The following is a 16197-nucleotide window of genomic DNA, read 5'->3' as shown; positions in this document are numbered from 1 at the left end:
TAAAGTGGTTGCCACGTTGACTGGATTGCAACAGGGATACACAAAATATATGTGTTTTTTGTGTAAATGGGACAGTCGAGCTCGTAAGGAACACTACGTCCGAAAAGATTGGCCAAAACGGGATATTTTCACAATTGGTAAAGACAACGTTAAAAATGATCCTCTTGTGGTAAAAGAACGTATAATACTTCCACCACTACATATAAAACTTGGGCTATTCAAAAATTTCGTCAAAGCGTTGCAAAAAGAAGGGCCGGCATTCCAGTACTTGAAATCAGTTTTTCCAAATTTATCTGACGCAAAGATAAAGGAAGGTGTATTTGTTGGCCCACAGATCAAAAAACTGCTCAATGATTCCGCATTCAATACAGTTTTGACACCAGATGAGGAAGAAGCGTGGAAATCGTTCCAGCGTGTTGTCACAACCTTTTTAGGAAATTTCAGAAGCCCAGATTATGAGGAAGCCGTCGATGAATTGCTCAAAAATTATGAGAAAATAGGTATAAATCAAAAATATTGTGTTTGTTACATATAATTAATTTCAAATCCTTTTATTTCACTGAACACAGGTGTGAATATGTCTTTGAAGATACATTTCCTACATTCTCACATGGATTTTTTTCCCGGAAAATCTTGGTGACGAGAGTGATGAGCACGGCGAACGTTTTCACCAACAAATGAAGATGATGGAACGTCGTTACCAAGGGTTTTGGGATGAAGCAATGATGGGTGACTATTGTTGGTTTCTGATTCGAGAAACAAGTTCAAAACATCGAAGACAAAGTCATTCGATTCTCAATCATTTTTAATAAAACCTAAATAAACTTCTTTTGTATCAACTCGGTTTTAAATCCTGATATGCCTTAATCAAATTGATATGTAGAGAAAAGAATCTCCCATGAAAATTTTACATGCGATTTGGATGCTTACAACGACACCTAGAAAAGGAACTCTAAAGCTGTTGTATTTCAGCAACATTTTTAAGTGTTTTACAAAAATGCTCATAGCTTCGACAATTTTCAACCGATTTCATCCATTAAAGGCTCATTTTCTCCGGTTTTAAATGGACTATAAGAATAAATTATGGAATGATTTTTTGAATCTTTTTATCCTATTAAAAATGTTGATTAAAACAAGATTTTTATGGAAAATTCGCAGGAAAAAAAAAAAAAAATGCTGTAAATTTTTAAATGACTTCAAAATTAAATTTTTAATTAAGACATAATATTCTAGTGAACGATAGCAAATTTATTAAGCTTCATTTTCATAAAAAAGATTTAAAATTGGTGCACTAGTTCCAAAGATATTGACCTTTTAGTAATCGTACTTTTGTCCAAAATTCAAAAAATCAAAATTTTTGTATATCTCAAACATGGCTCTACTTTAATTTTTTCTGACCACGGCATTGAATTCAGCGTAGGATTTTGCATTGGAAATGATCATCACCTTACCGAGTTCAAAAATGCTGTAAACTAGTGTAATTAATAGTGAGCTGAGACGGCCACTGAGTAAGAATTACGCCGTTGTGGAGTTTTCAGTAGTTAGTATTATTTCATTGTGTTCCTTTTCCTAATGCCATCAAGTATCATCTGTGAGATTAGTGGCAAACATTAACATAATAGGTTTGGCCCAAAGTCCCATCACGCCCCTTCTAATGCACAAGTTCGAGCGGGAATTAATGACGTACTCTGTGATCGAACGCAGAGCATAAGGGTACTGAGATGCTAGTTCTATCTCATTGGCTGATTAGTAGTCTGGATGAACTAAGCCTGCTGTAGAGGCCGATAAGAGTACGAACTCGATGATGATACTGATCAAGACGTAAATATCAGTGAGAATACCGTGATACTGTGAGTCACGGATGGCAAGAACACGGGTGATCGGCGAGAGTGGTATGAGCCGATTCCATGCATAATACAGGTTTTGATTGGACGATGTTTAGTAGCTTTATGCTGGTTGATATGTGACTACTAGAGCTTCCGGTTGTTACCTCATCATTGTGGATAACGTCTATCTCCAGAACAATTTCAGGATATCAATACCAATTGTTGATCAAGCCAAATATCATTATGAGATTTGTAACGTTGTTTCAAAGTTGACTCCGTCAGTTCAGATTGTACGATGAACATGATTTCCACCAGTGCTTGCCATCTGATGTGAGTGTTTCTATATGTGGTCTAATCTCTAACGTTTCCTCCTCTGATCCAGTAAACGTGCCGTCCTCTTTTTTAAGAGTTCCTAGGCCATTTGAATGATCTTTTGAAAGAACTTTCTGCAATCTAGCAGCAATTGGAGTATTTTCAATGTTTTCACATGTATGCCTCCAATCCTTTCTTTTTGATCTTCAAATTTCCCTATTATAAGCTGTTAGGGCTTCTCTATATTGATCACATTGGTTTGTTATTTTTGCCCGGTTAAATAGTTTCCGGGCTTTCTTTCGAAGTTTCTGAAAGCTTTTATTCCACCAAGGTACATCTCTATTGGTTGAACGTTCCTTTGCAGGACAGCTATCGTAATAAACCTGTTGTATTAAGCCAAAGAGCTGTTGAGAATTGTTCTCAAGTTCAATGTATGTTTTTGAACATCCTCTCAAGCTATTCACTCCAACAATAAGTTTTGATTTAAACTGCTCCCAGTTAGTTTTCCTGGGATCTCTAATTTGTTCAATGAGCTGTTGATTTACTTCATAAGCAAATACGATTTGGTTGTGATCGGACAAAGATTCTTCGACCGATACATGCCAATTCTTGATTTTATCAGTAATAGAAAGGCTGCACAATGTTATGTCAAGAACTTCTTGCCTAATTGCATTTATAAAAGTTGGATCCACCCCCTTATTACATATATCTATTTCATGCTTTGAGATAAAGTCTAAAAGGTACTCACCTCTGTTGTTGATGTCTGTACTGGCCCACAACGTATGGTGGGCATTCGCGTCGCATCCAATTATGAATGGTTTGTTATGTTTCTTACAGTACGAAACAAACCTTGCAACCTCTGGTGGAGGTACATCTTCCCGAGTAGCACAATTTCATCACAATAAGTAACAGCAACTTGTTTATGACTGAAATAAGTCGTATATAAGTTTCTACAACTGATTTGTGACAAGCATGCTACTAGGGTTCCACGTCGCTAGGGAAGTACGCTGAGGCAACGTAGACTTTTGTTTTTTTTCCGTGGGTCGTTGGAAACTCTAACAGGATAGCTGCAATGTCTCTTTTGATAAATTCTGTAATCGGAATTTTTTTAGCTTTTTCGTTTAACAGAATGGCAGCTCTAGGAGATAGCTGCCCTTCATCATAAATTAACTTACATGATTTTGTATGAATTCCTAGTACCCTACTTTTATTAACCCATGGCTTCTGGATCAGAGCTATATCCAGTATGCTTTCTGTGAATCGTTTGCAAAGTACAGCAGTTGCTCCCTTTGCGTGATGAAGATTCACTCTGCCTTAACATTCACATTTTATTTTTTTTAAGGAAAAAAAAATAGGCTTTAGAATGTATTCATCAATGATATATCGATATCTCATTTTACTAAAATCCAATAAAAAATGATATTGATCTCTAGCTCAACTTACATGATTCGTGCAGAATCTGAGCTTTCTTCAAGACCATGGCAGTAATTCTTTCGCAATGTTAACATAACTGGTGACATGGTTGCACTAGGCACCTGATAGTACAGAGTTATCCCCATATATGGCAAAGCACAGGCCACATCCCATCGATTCTGCTTTTGGCTAGGAGCCCTTTATTGTTTGTTGCGCAAGTATGCAACGAACTCGTAATTCGCATCTACACACTTAACCTAGCTCGGTAAAATCTCCAACAGCCGATTACCTCGGCATTTACTTTTGCTGATATCTCTGCAAAATATCTGTTTGTTAGCTGATATCTCAGCAAAAAGTTATTTGTTAGCTGAGTCTCGGCAATTGTTTTACTGAATCTCAGCTAAATAAATTGCAGAACTGCTCGGCTGTTGGAATCTCGGCGAAAAATTTTAAGTGTTTACATATATATGAGACATAAAATGACAACCTCTAAGGGATTTAGTCTAAAGTAAATATAAACAGAAGCTTCAATCACGTGAAAGGCTTAGTAGCTCTTATGTATAATAATTCTACACTGAACAAAAACATTATGCCGTGCTACCACGTAGATTTGAGTGTGAACTTCTTTTAAAGTAGGTAAGATTTGGAGATGAATAGCATTACCGAAGGTTATCAGCAATCGTAATAGTACCAGGGGTGTGTTTCAGATATGAATGCAAATAGATAACATTATATCAACTTGGGTTAAAAGTATTGTGTACCTTTTTTAAATGTTATCCTTAAGTATGACGATAAGGTGATCAACAATGTTCGAAGAAATAGACATTAAACTGTGTTCGTAGAGTTTATTAGAATCAGTAAGCAGATACACACCATACACGGAAATCAGAGATCGAAATTTTCGCCTACTTGAGAAGAGAAACGTCATTTTTCACCTTCTAGGAGAAATAGATGAGAATGTGAGAAGCGAGAGAATATTATACGCTCACAGTAGTTTTCGCGTGAAAAGCAGCAGCGTTTTTTTTTTTTCGGAGAGCATGAGCGGCAGATAAATCGTTTTTTTTTTCTTCAGTAAATTCTTGATGCCGATAATGATTTTACACTTCTTTCATACACCTGTAAATTCACTTTCCACACGCAAACGATGATCCGAAATTAAGAACCAAAACAACAGTTAGGGCACATCCATAAGTTACGTATAATCTGAGTAGCAATGGAGAGGGGGTTTCAACATTTGTAACGGACCATGCATAAGGTATAGTAAAAACGCCACGAAGGGGGAGGGGAAGGTCTAAAATTGGTAAGAAAATTGCATCGTCATTTATGGATGAACTCCTTAATTTGACAGAAGGTATAAAAACGAAATAATAAAAAATCTGCCGTACTGGATGAAACCAATGAAATGCAAACATGTGAGGCTATATGAAATCGTTGTTCCTTTCGTTCTGCCGCTGTTTAAATGGATAACACAGTATGACGTCACACTCCGTCAACCATTTAACCAGCGGAAGAACAAAAGTGACGGCGAATTCCCAAGCCTCAACTGTTTACACCACATTGGTTTGGAACCGAACAATTTGGGGTGGTATTTTTTTCGCTCTTGGTAGTTTTCAGAGCCAAATCGGTGATGAAAAAGTATTTTCGTTGGTTTTTGAAGAGAGATATTTTCGGATTATGTATGAGAGAGGATAATGAAATATCGGTGAAAAAGGAGAGATGAAAATATGAACGGTTCACAACTCACCGAAAAGTAGCTTGAGTGAGGAAATGCTTATCGTGCAGCTGAGTGAGAATTTCTATCTCTAACGGAAATCATTGCGTGGGTTTCGGTCATTTTACGATAAAGCTTTCGTTGAAGAATGTTTTAGTTGAAATAGTGGGAACCACTTATCATCAAGTTCGTGTGAAGCAAGCTTAAGGTTCAATTTACTTTGATGCATTTTCGAAAAATTCAAAAGCAGTTTTTTTCGACGCATTCTTTCAGATTGCTAAAAGTTCGCGTCATTTTGTGTAGAATAGCAAAAGGAATCGAATAGTGCGAGCATTTCGCAATCTGGACTAATGCGTCGAAAAAAACTGCTTTTGAGTTTTTCGAAAATGCATCAAAGTAAATTGAACCTTAATAGGAAAGGATGGACAAGAAAGATGTTTCAGTCTTATGTTTTTCTGCTCGTCACCCCAGATTTAAATCAAACTATGCTTTAATTTATAATTTATTTAATATCTCATATGCTGCACAATAGGGTGTTTCATTCTGGAAAAAGATTGATATTTTTGATAGGCCACCCCCTATTTAAGTTCATAACAAAAAAACAAACATCTGTGCAAAGAATCAGCTAAATTGGTCAACGTTTAGAGGTCGCGCCAACGATTTCAATTTTGTTCGGGATTTTCGTCAAATTAGTATGGGAAAAAATGATGACCCACTAAAATCATTCTAACTTTTTTCCTAATGAACCGATTTGCATGAAATTAAAATATGTTATACTTAAAACTATAATGAACAACTTTGTTGAAGACTGCAAGTCGATTTAATGATTTGGAAAACAGAAATTGGCTGTCGGAACTCATATTGCAGATAAACCTTGATTTGAGCAGAAAAGCAGGTATGCTGATAGGGCATATATCATAGTATGCTTTGCCAGATTTTTTTTACCTCAATGTTTATAAACATATTGTGCTGTCATCTCTGGATACAATAGTGCCATGGATTTGAGAAGTGATACTGAGAAGTGGTTGATCGGTCAGTTCATTACCAGGTTCACCGGTGGAAAACTTCCGAGTAACCGAGAAGTACTGCAGCTATTCTTTTTTCATCGCTCACAATCTCGCTCCACGATACGACAATGCTGCTGGAAGGTGGTTCAATCGGCAGAACAAGTTTGGGTCAGAGCTCGTATCCCAAAGAGAAAAACCAGCCATAGTACCAAGGCTGTGGAAAAACTTCACGATCGGTGGACAATCATAAAAAAAAGTATTTCTCGCATGGACGAAAAATTTGTTCTGCAAAGAAAAGCCTTCAACGAAGGATTGGACAACCTTTTCGATATGGCTCATTCGAATGCCTTGGAGATGATGACGGAAGCAAGCGATCGCGAATTTCTTTTAGCGCAGAGAGAAAAAGGAAGACCAGGATACATGTTGGGCTCCTACAGCGACGCATGTGATGACGGTAAGAGTCAGAAGGAACCAGAAATCAAGGAGAGGGCCGGAAAACGCATCAATCCAACAGCAGCTATCAATCCATACTCTAAAGTGTACAACGAAAAGGTAAAGGTTTGTTGAATGTGTATTATAAACTTTATCAAGTGTTTTAAAACACAGGCGACGATCGAAGACCTCGAAGAAAATTCAGATGTTAATTCTGATGTTGATTTTAAGCCAACTTAACCGAAGCAGCGTAAAGTGGTGTCGCCAGAGCTTTGCAAAGTACTAGATCGATGTGGAATTTCGGATCGCAAAGCAATGATGGTTGTTGCAACGGTGGTGAAAAGTGAGGGCCACAATCTTCAAGATTGTTCTGTATCTGTAAGCACTTTGAATCGAACAAGATCGAAAGTTCGAAGGGAACATGCTGAGGAACAAAAAGAAGTTTGTTCTTTGGATGGATATCGTGTCGTGCACTGGGATGGAAAGCTTCTGCCGGATATCACGTCCAGTGGCAAAGGTTAGCTAACATGTTTCTCAGATGTTGGTTCTTTACTGATATTTAAACATAATTTTTATTACAGGTGGCAATGTAGAACGGCTGCCGGTTATCATTTCAGGTGAGGGTGATGACAAGTTGTTGGGAGTTCCGAAAATTGATTCGGGAACAGGCCAAGCTCAAGCAAATGCTGTCTTCAAGAGTTTGTGTGACTGGAATCTGGAGAGCCATATCATCGGAATGTGCTTCGATACGACAAGTTCAAACACTGGGCTGAAATCAGGAGCATGTACCTTACTTGAAGAGAAACTGGGGCGAACTCTTCTGAACTTAGCATGCAGGCATCATGTACTGGAACTACTGGCCAAAGCGGCTTTTGACAACTGTTTCGGCTCTTCGACAAGTCCAAATGTACCGATGTTTGAAAAATTCAAATCGGCTTGGAGTTCAATCGACAAAAATGAGCAGTTGGTTACCGAATAGCCTTCATAAAACCCATTTTTCTAATTAATTTTCAGGCGATTACAAGACAATCAAGGCAAACAAGAAACTATATAAGTCCTTCGAAAATGCTAGCGATATTGTTGATTTCTGTAAAGATCAGCTAACGGTACATTCAAATAAAATTAAAACAAACGTATTGAACGTTACATTGTTTTCATTAATTACAGCAATTCCAACCCAGAGATGATTACAGGGAGGTTCTACAGCTCTGTATGATATTTTTGGGAGGAACACCGGCAGACGGAGTGTCCTTCAAGAAGCCTGGAGCTGTTCACAGAGCACGATGGATGAGCAAAGTTTTGTATTGCTTGAAGATTTTTCTCTTCAAAGACCAGTTTAGTCTCACAAAGGACGAAATCAAGCATATAACGAAATTTTGCATATTCGTTGCGAAAATCTATGTCAAAGCCTGGTTTCAAGCACCATCTCCTCTTTCCGCACCTCGAAACGACCTTGAAACATTGCAAGCGCTTTGCAACCAACGACGAGACAAGATGTGGTGGGCTGTCACTGAAAAATTTTTACGGCATTTATGGTACCTGAGCTCTGAAACTGTTGCCCTTTCCTTTTTCGATCCAGATGTTTCAAAAGCAACTAAAATTAAAATGGTTGCAGCATTGAAACGTAAATTGGACGCCAAATGCGTGCGTCGAGCAGAAGTAGACATTTCGCTGTGCCAAAATCTTGGGCTAGAGGATTTTGTAGGCGTAAAAACCGTTAACTTTTTTAAGCGTTTCAATATCGACTTGAATTTCATGGATTGCTGCCCTGGAACATGGATGGAAGATTCAAACTATCAGCATGCAGTTGAGCGACTGAAGAAATTGAGAGTCGTAAACGATAACGCCGAGCGCGCGGTAGCACTTATCACCGAGTTCAATGACAAAATTACTTACAATGAAGAGCAAAAACAATTTTTGTTGCAAGTTGTAGCCGATCACCGGAAGAATTTCCCAAACGTATCAAAGAAAAGCCTAAAATAAGAAACGGTATTAATATATTGCTCTAAGAGCAATAGCTTTATGAAATATAAACCATCATCAACAGTATATTTTTGTAGTACTTCATTTACACAAATTTATATTCACAAATGCATGTACAGCTTCCTGTACAAATTGCGTATGGTATGTAGAGGGAGGGCTTGCGTAACTTATTGTCTCACAGGAGGGAAGATGGTTATGATAAATGTTACGTAACTAATTAAAACAATTATTGGCTGTTAAATGAACCAAAAAAAATTTAAACTGTTAAGTATTATTTTTTTATTCACTGTTGACAAAAGAGGGAATGAATGAATAACAACCAACATTCAGCAGTAACTCTGAATAACACCCCCTATTTTTGCAGAAAAATGTTTAAATATTATTTCGGGTGTTAGTTAAACTTTCAACGCAACACTATTGTATCCAGAGATGACAGCACAATATGTTTATAAACATTGAGGTAAAAAAAATCTGGCAAAGCATACTATGATATATGCCCTATCAGCATACCTGCTTTTCTGCTCAAATCAAGGTTTATCTGCAATATGAGTTCCGACAGCCAATTTCTGTTTTCCAAATCATTAAATCGACTTGCAGTCTTCAACAAAGTTGTTCATTATAGTTTTAAGTATAACATATTTTAATTTCATGCAAATCGGTTCATTAGGAAAAAAGTTAGAATGATTTTAGTGGGTCATCATTTTTTCCCATACTAATTTGACGAAAATCCCGAACAAAATTGAAATCGTTGGCGCGACCTCTAAACGTTGACCAATTTAGCTGATTCTTTGCACAGATGTTTGTTTTTGTGTTATGACCTGAAATAGGGGGTGGCCTATCAAAAATATCAATCTTTTTCCAGAATGAAACACCCTACTGCACAACCTATCTCAAATATTGAAATGTGGTTTTAAATTTCGGGAATTATATACTTATATATGTAGACAGATCTGTATAGGCCAGATCACCAACAGATCACCAAATCATTTATCCTAACTCTTTCGACAGATAGTGCGATAAATAGATAGACCGATAGGACCCTGCCCGATGATGTTAAATGAAGATACTAATGTCGTTTTTCGTTTTTGCGGTATAGCTACACCAGTACTACACTGCTGTACACCGAAATAATGTAGGGTGTAGATATAGGATGCACCTTTGTTTACAAACAAATGATGTTGAGCTGTCAAAGGCTCGCGCTTATTCCTGCTACACCGGTTCTACACCGCAAAAACGAAAACGATATAAGAGAAAATAAGTGCAATTAATTCGATGGATCCATATTCGAAAGCGGTTGACATTCCATCAACGGTTACTACTGGCTATGTAATCCAGTACTTACTTACTATCACCATTTTATGGAAACCCAGTCAATAGCAGGCAGCGTCTAAAAGCCTACAAAAAGTTTTAACCAGATTATGTTAGTTCCGTGGAAGGAATTCTTGCAAGTAATCTATGTATTGTCCAAGGTGGACTTGCACTTCCACACCCAACAGTTTACAGGCATGATGATTATTCGTATTAACCACTTAAACAACTGTAATCCTTGTTAGAAACAATCATACGCTTCGTCTTGTTCAAAACTACACTAAGATTTCATTTATGTTTTATGTGTTCCACACATGATTTTTGCAATATGATCAACAAATGATATCTATGTGTTGGACGCATACTTAGTATGTGTACACATAAAAGGCAAATGTGATCACATAAACTATACATTTGACACATCAATTTCATGTGTACTTCTGAGTTGATTCTGTTTACATGTGGCCAGATGAAAATCATATGAAATTTCACATGGAAATTCGTGAATTAAATATGTGTGGAATTGTTTAAGTGTAGTATTCGCAAAAACTATAAGCCCATTGTGCACACAAAGGCTGCATTATCTGTCAAGTCTGATGAGTTACGTCAAAATGTGCCTCACAATTGACCAGTATTCCTGAATTGGCCTTGGGAACCTTCTTCAGAACCACTGTGATGCCATTTTCGCTGTAGCACTTAACTTAAGTAGTGGCAGCGTGCCAAGTCCGGCCAGAAAATGCAATCCACCTCATGCTGCTCCAGAAAATGCAGTAGTCTCTTCCGTAGGCACTCTTTCTGGTAAATTTGCTGGTTCATGGTCCCAGAAGTAGCGAAAGTTTAGCTTTTCTGCCCACAACTGCAGATTTCTTGCCAGAGACAAGGAATGTTTGGGGGATTTCGACATCTTTTTGATTTTACATTCATCCGGGGCACACTTCCGGTCAACCGATGCATACAATCCCTGACCAGTAATTTGATCGAAAACTGCCAGGAACGGATAGACCGGGAATTTCGTTTTGAGCGTGAATGATCGAATCACGACGTGCTTGCTCCGGTAAAGCCATGATGTAAACAAATGAATTTATCCTGACAACCAATGCCAACTTTTATTCTACACTCTTAGCTCTAACTTTAAGCTCTAATCCATCAAGTTATTATTATATCTATAAATATAAAACTAAAAATAATAAAACATGAACAACTGTTTACACTCTCGTGAAACCTCTGCTGACGCACATCTTGTTTCACTCCGAGATTACAACCCGTCATCCCACAATTCGCTGATTCGGTTCGCTTGAATCATCATTTTGAATTCCAACATTGTGGCTTTTGAGCAAACCCGTTAAAAGCTCTTTAAATGCTCCACTTAAAATAGTACCTTCGATTTGTTGCAATGATAGTCTCTTAATAATACTGATCACACACGTACAAAATTGTCACTTGAACTGGATAATCAAACCACCAGTCAATTTAAATTATTGAAAGCAGAAAACACGATTTGCCGGTAAAAGCACTTGTTTGATGAACGAACATACTGTTCAACCACCAAAAGCTGCAACAAACAAGCGACTTCCAGAACGCGGATCAAGCCACGCAATGAAGCGTGAAGTGTTTCATGCAAATATGCAAATCGAACTCAAATCACATATTCGGTGCTACAAATTTGCACAAAACATCATTAGCGATTCTAACATTTTTGCCACCGAATGGCACAATCGATTCAAAGTACCGCAGTTCATGCAATGTGAAATATGATTACGTGAAAATAGGTATGTCGGCACCCATTGAACCGGATAGCAGCCAACTTGACAAGCGGCAAGTTTGTTATGTTAATTCAGCGGAATTGCTATGTTTCCGAGTGCTAATTCACGATTTTGCCGAAAAACAATTCGGCGCAGGAAAATCGCTATGTAATTGGGCCCCCTTCCACATCGCCTCTCCCTAGTCAACGGACTAATCACTGAATAATAACCTCTGTTTAGTACCCCCGCAGTTTTGTTAGTAAAAAATCAGGGTTGGAAAACAAAGTTCTACCTCAACATGTGCGTAAGCTTGGCTTGACCCACTGATTGCTTTCTATTGATTCGATTTTAAATTTTAATTACTATCTGGCTTCGGTCGTTCGGCCGAGGGGGAGGCGAATGCATCCCGATGGAAATCTCGCTATTTTCCCAGGTGGAGTCGATCTTTGTAGCCAATATTTATCGATTGGCCGGCCGGGGCCGGGCTCATACGAGTGGATCAAGTTGGCTGAGCCTTATTAGCATCAGTCAAGCTCCAATTGTGAATCCATAGCATATGGGCTTCCACGTTCGTGTTTGTGTATGCGTTGGGGCATACAAAGTGTATGTATATATACTCTACTCTGCATGGGGAGAATTGTAAGCGGATCTTGAAGGGGGAAACTTCTTGCGAAGAAGTTGAGTGATTTGGTTAACTCACCATGTGCCATTTATCAAGCCACTTCATTCAAGCAGACTTTCGGTAGCCGGATTTAATCTCGTAGCCCACGTACGAAGCGAGCAGCGAACAGTGTACAAGAGCAAAAGGACACATACAACACACGCACACAGTCACACAAAGGGAATGAAATCAAAATTACAGAAAATCCAATTTGGGATCTGGATTTTCCCTGGGTTCAATCTCCTGCTCCATCCTCTCTCTCCGAACACCCTGTGGTCCCCAACGTATCCAATCGGTGGTACAGAAAATCATAAATTGTGGAAACACGCAAACGTGCTGGACGCCGCTCACATATTTTATGAGAATCCGTACCTACAATAGCAATACAGGAGCAGCACATTCGCAACTCGAGTGTCAGGTAGTATGACTAAATGTCGCTGGATCGAGTGAACAGTCAAATTCACCAATCTAAAACCAGACATTTTCCTGATATTTGGTGGGATTGCAAGTACTTTGGATTTAGATGTATTGATTTAAGTGATCCATGATTATTAACATACTAACGTAGCCGACAGACCCTTAAACCATATGTTCGCGCTAAGAGTATCAGTTATCCGGAACTCAGCGATGAGTGAATTCGCTTCATGTTTTCCTATATGTTCAGCGTGGTGTTAATCAGCTTTGTACATCGTAAATCGACCAATAATCAGCTTCTGTTCTTACTGTTCAGTGTGAATTATTACTAGGAAACTTGCTATATAAAAAAGAGGAAAACGAAAAAGAAAAGAAGAAAATTAGAAGGACAAAGGGGAAACGATTACTCCATGTCTGTCTGTCTGTCTGTCTGGACTACTGGACCGATCGGCGTGAAAATTTGAATGCAAGGAAAGGTTCTTATGATGGTTCGAGACCCCACCACCTCATACAAATGAAACAGAAATTTTTGCATAACCCGAGAACTAATCAAGTAAATGGAACCAAATTTGGTATGTGGAGGTCATAGGGGGTAGCCCCTTAGAAAAGAGGCTAAGGCAGGGAAGAAAACCTAAAATGTGCTCCTTTAATTACTGAAAAAAACTAAGGGAACAGACTCTAGTTTGAAGTTGTCAGAAATAGGTTGGCAGATCTTATACCAGTAACGCATCACGAAAAGGTGATCTACCAGCATTACTGGTTGTATTTTGATTTCAAGTCTGATAAACAACACAAACCGAATCGACGCCCAAACAAGCGTGACATCTAAGTAGGCTATATATGACCAAAGTCGGCTTTGAATATCTGCAACTTGGTTTCTAAACAAATTAAGACAATACAAATGCAAAAGGATGATTTTTTTGCTTATTAATTTATTTGATAAGGCTCAATCCAATTAACTTTACATAGCCAAGGATTCTTATTCACTATACAAAACGTAGTAAAACTACATCGATAAAAAATCTGAATTTTAATTATGATGTAAACATTCCTGCGTGCAACCATGTATTTCATTTCACACAAACGAACAACTTGTAAGCAAAGTTGTTAACAAAGATGTGCTTTTGTATACAATATTTGCAACATTGGATGAAATGTCTCAGAACATTACACGATTCATAATGTAATTTTCTATGATATCTGACGCTCCATTTATGTGCAGCATATTGAACAGAAATTTACACTACTTTTTCGAACAGTGTATAGTCAAAAGGTACAACACAATAAAAACTTTATCTTCCGCTGTCCAATCAGCCTCCTCCATCAGAACAGGATCCGCTTCCAATGGTTTCATTGTATGGCAGTATCGCCAACGTAGACCAAAGCGCTTCCATTGCAACAATGGACGTAAAACGTGGTAACCACTCTCACACACTCACCACGAAATGGTTCCTTTTCAAAGTCGACGTCGCATCGACCGAAAGAACTGCTGACGAAGAACAATGGAGAGGACCACACAATAGTTGCTGCCGAGTAAGCAGACGATCGCGTGACACACATCGAGAGTGGTCTGCTTCTGTTGACAGCCGAGTGAACACTGTTCAAAGATGAATTATTAACTCTAAAAATATTTTGGCTCTTGCTTGGGGGTACATCTTCCAGTACCATTTCTGAATTTAGCTAATTTGACTAACACTTCCCGGTATTTCAGCATTTGGTCCAGGTATTGCTGTGGGTAGCCCTTCTGTGCACAGCGCGCTGCAACAAATTTGCGGGACTTACAGTGGGACGAAATCAAAGAAAGAGAGACATGGCCATTTGCGACGAAAATATTGTAGCATTTTGATATCTGAAATGTGTCTTCCATTTTTAAGTACTTTATTGCAGTGGTGAAATTAGCAGCTAATCTCAACGTTGTTTTGTTCAGCATATTGTACCCTATTGTTACATATACAGCTCATAGGGGGATCCAAGGGGATGCCTAGTAAATTTTCTTAATAAATACCTCAATGTTTTGTTACGTTTGGCTGTTTTCATAACCATTTATCCAAATTTTTACATGAGAGTTTGTTCCCCACTACTCTTTCAATGCTTATTCTGGTCCCCAAAAACTGGGAAAAATTTGAACAAAGTTGGTTATATTATTGATTTTCGGGAGAATTTTAAATTTTTTATGGGAAGCGGAACGATCATATTCATTTGCTTACCAAAAATTCAAATATTGCTCAAATTTCAGCAATTTTCAGCATCTATGTCTCATCTCCATTCTAAAAATAACCATATTATAGGATATTTGACACTTTTTCGCAAATCGGAAGCCGCCGTCTTGGCGTCGGATATCGATTTCCGGCTTCTAGACGTCACCCAGATTTAGACAAAAACCGTTTATATGGGTATAAGGTAGAATTTGCAACTTTTTCTCAAATCGGAAGCCCCCACCATGGATTTTCAAATAGCGTCGGATATTGATTTCAAATCTCCAGACGTCACCCCGATTCCAAAAATTCCCATATTGATGGGACGGCATCAGCATTTCCCATTTTTTCTGAAATAAGAAGCCGTCATATTGGATTTCAAAATGGCGTCGGATATCGATTTCCGGCCTCTAGACGCCATCCCGATTCCAAAAATACCTATATTGATGGGTATTTGACCGTATTTCCCACTTAATCTGAAATCGGAAGCCGCCATCATGGATTTCGAAATAGCGTCGCATATCAATTTTCGATCTGTAGACTCGGTATGATTACAAAAATACCAATATTGAGGTGTATTTGACTGTATTTCCACTTTTTCGTAAATCAATTTCAAAATGACGTCGGACACCAATTTTCATCCTCAAGACATCATCCCGATTCCGAAAATACCTTTATTGATAAGTATTTCACAGCATTTCCCTTTTTTCTTAACCTGGAAGCCACCATATTGGATTTCAAAATGGCGTTACATATCAATTTTCGATCTCTAGACGTCACCCCGATTAAAAAAAAACTACAAGGGACAGTCCTATGGGGTTGTACGCAATGGTTACGTAGGACTACGTGGGCTTATATAATAAATCTTATTTGTTAACTGCAGCAGGAGCTTGTGTTTTGTGTAGGAATAGGAATTTGAGCGGGGTTCTCTCTGTTTATACTCTTTAGTATGACGCGCTTGGCATAGATGGCCCAAAGTGACTCACGAAGAACTAATGATTCCGATCGATAGTGGTGCGGCTTCTTTCTCCTTCTATGGATGCTCATGTGGGCAGCAGCTCGCTGCTTGCAGACAACCTTTCGTTGTGTACTGGAAAACAATGTTCAACGCGGCCAGCCTTGATAGCTAGCTGCTTACGGGGAGCCCTTCGTTGTGTACCGAAGAACACCACCACTCACCACGAGGTGATTGA

The 16197-nt window shown here is 38.4% G+C and overlaps 1 protein-coding gene across 1 annotated transcript in view; it reads left to right on the top strand.

The window, feature by feature from the left end:
• Positions 1 to 16197, top strand: part of LOC135706300 (neuroligin-1-like) — a 762843-nt gene that overhangs the window by 625998 nt on the left and 120648 nt on the right. The gene's annotated exons all lie outside the window — the stretch shown is intronic.

Source organism: Ochlerotatus camptorhynchus, unplaced genomic scaffold (genome assembly GCF_037179485.1).
Source record: "Ochlerotatus camptorhynchus isolate MF236.1 unplaced genomic scaffold, CSIRO-AGI_Acam_v1.1 ptg000277l, whole genome shotgun sequence".
Taxonomy (NCBI): domain Eukaryota; kingdom Metazoa; phylum Arthropoda; class Insecta; order Diptera; family Culicidae; genus Ochlerotatus; species Ochlerotatus camptorhynchus.
Note: the sequence above shows the minus strand (reverse complement) of the source record. Positions and strands in the feature narration are given on the sequence as shown.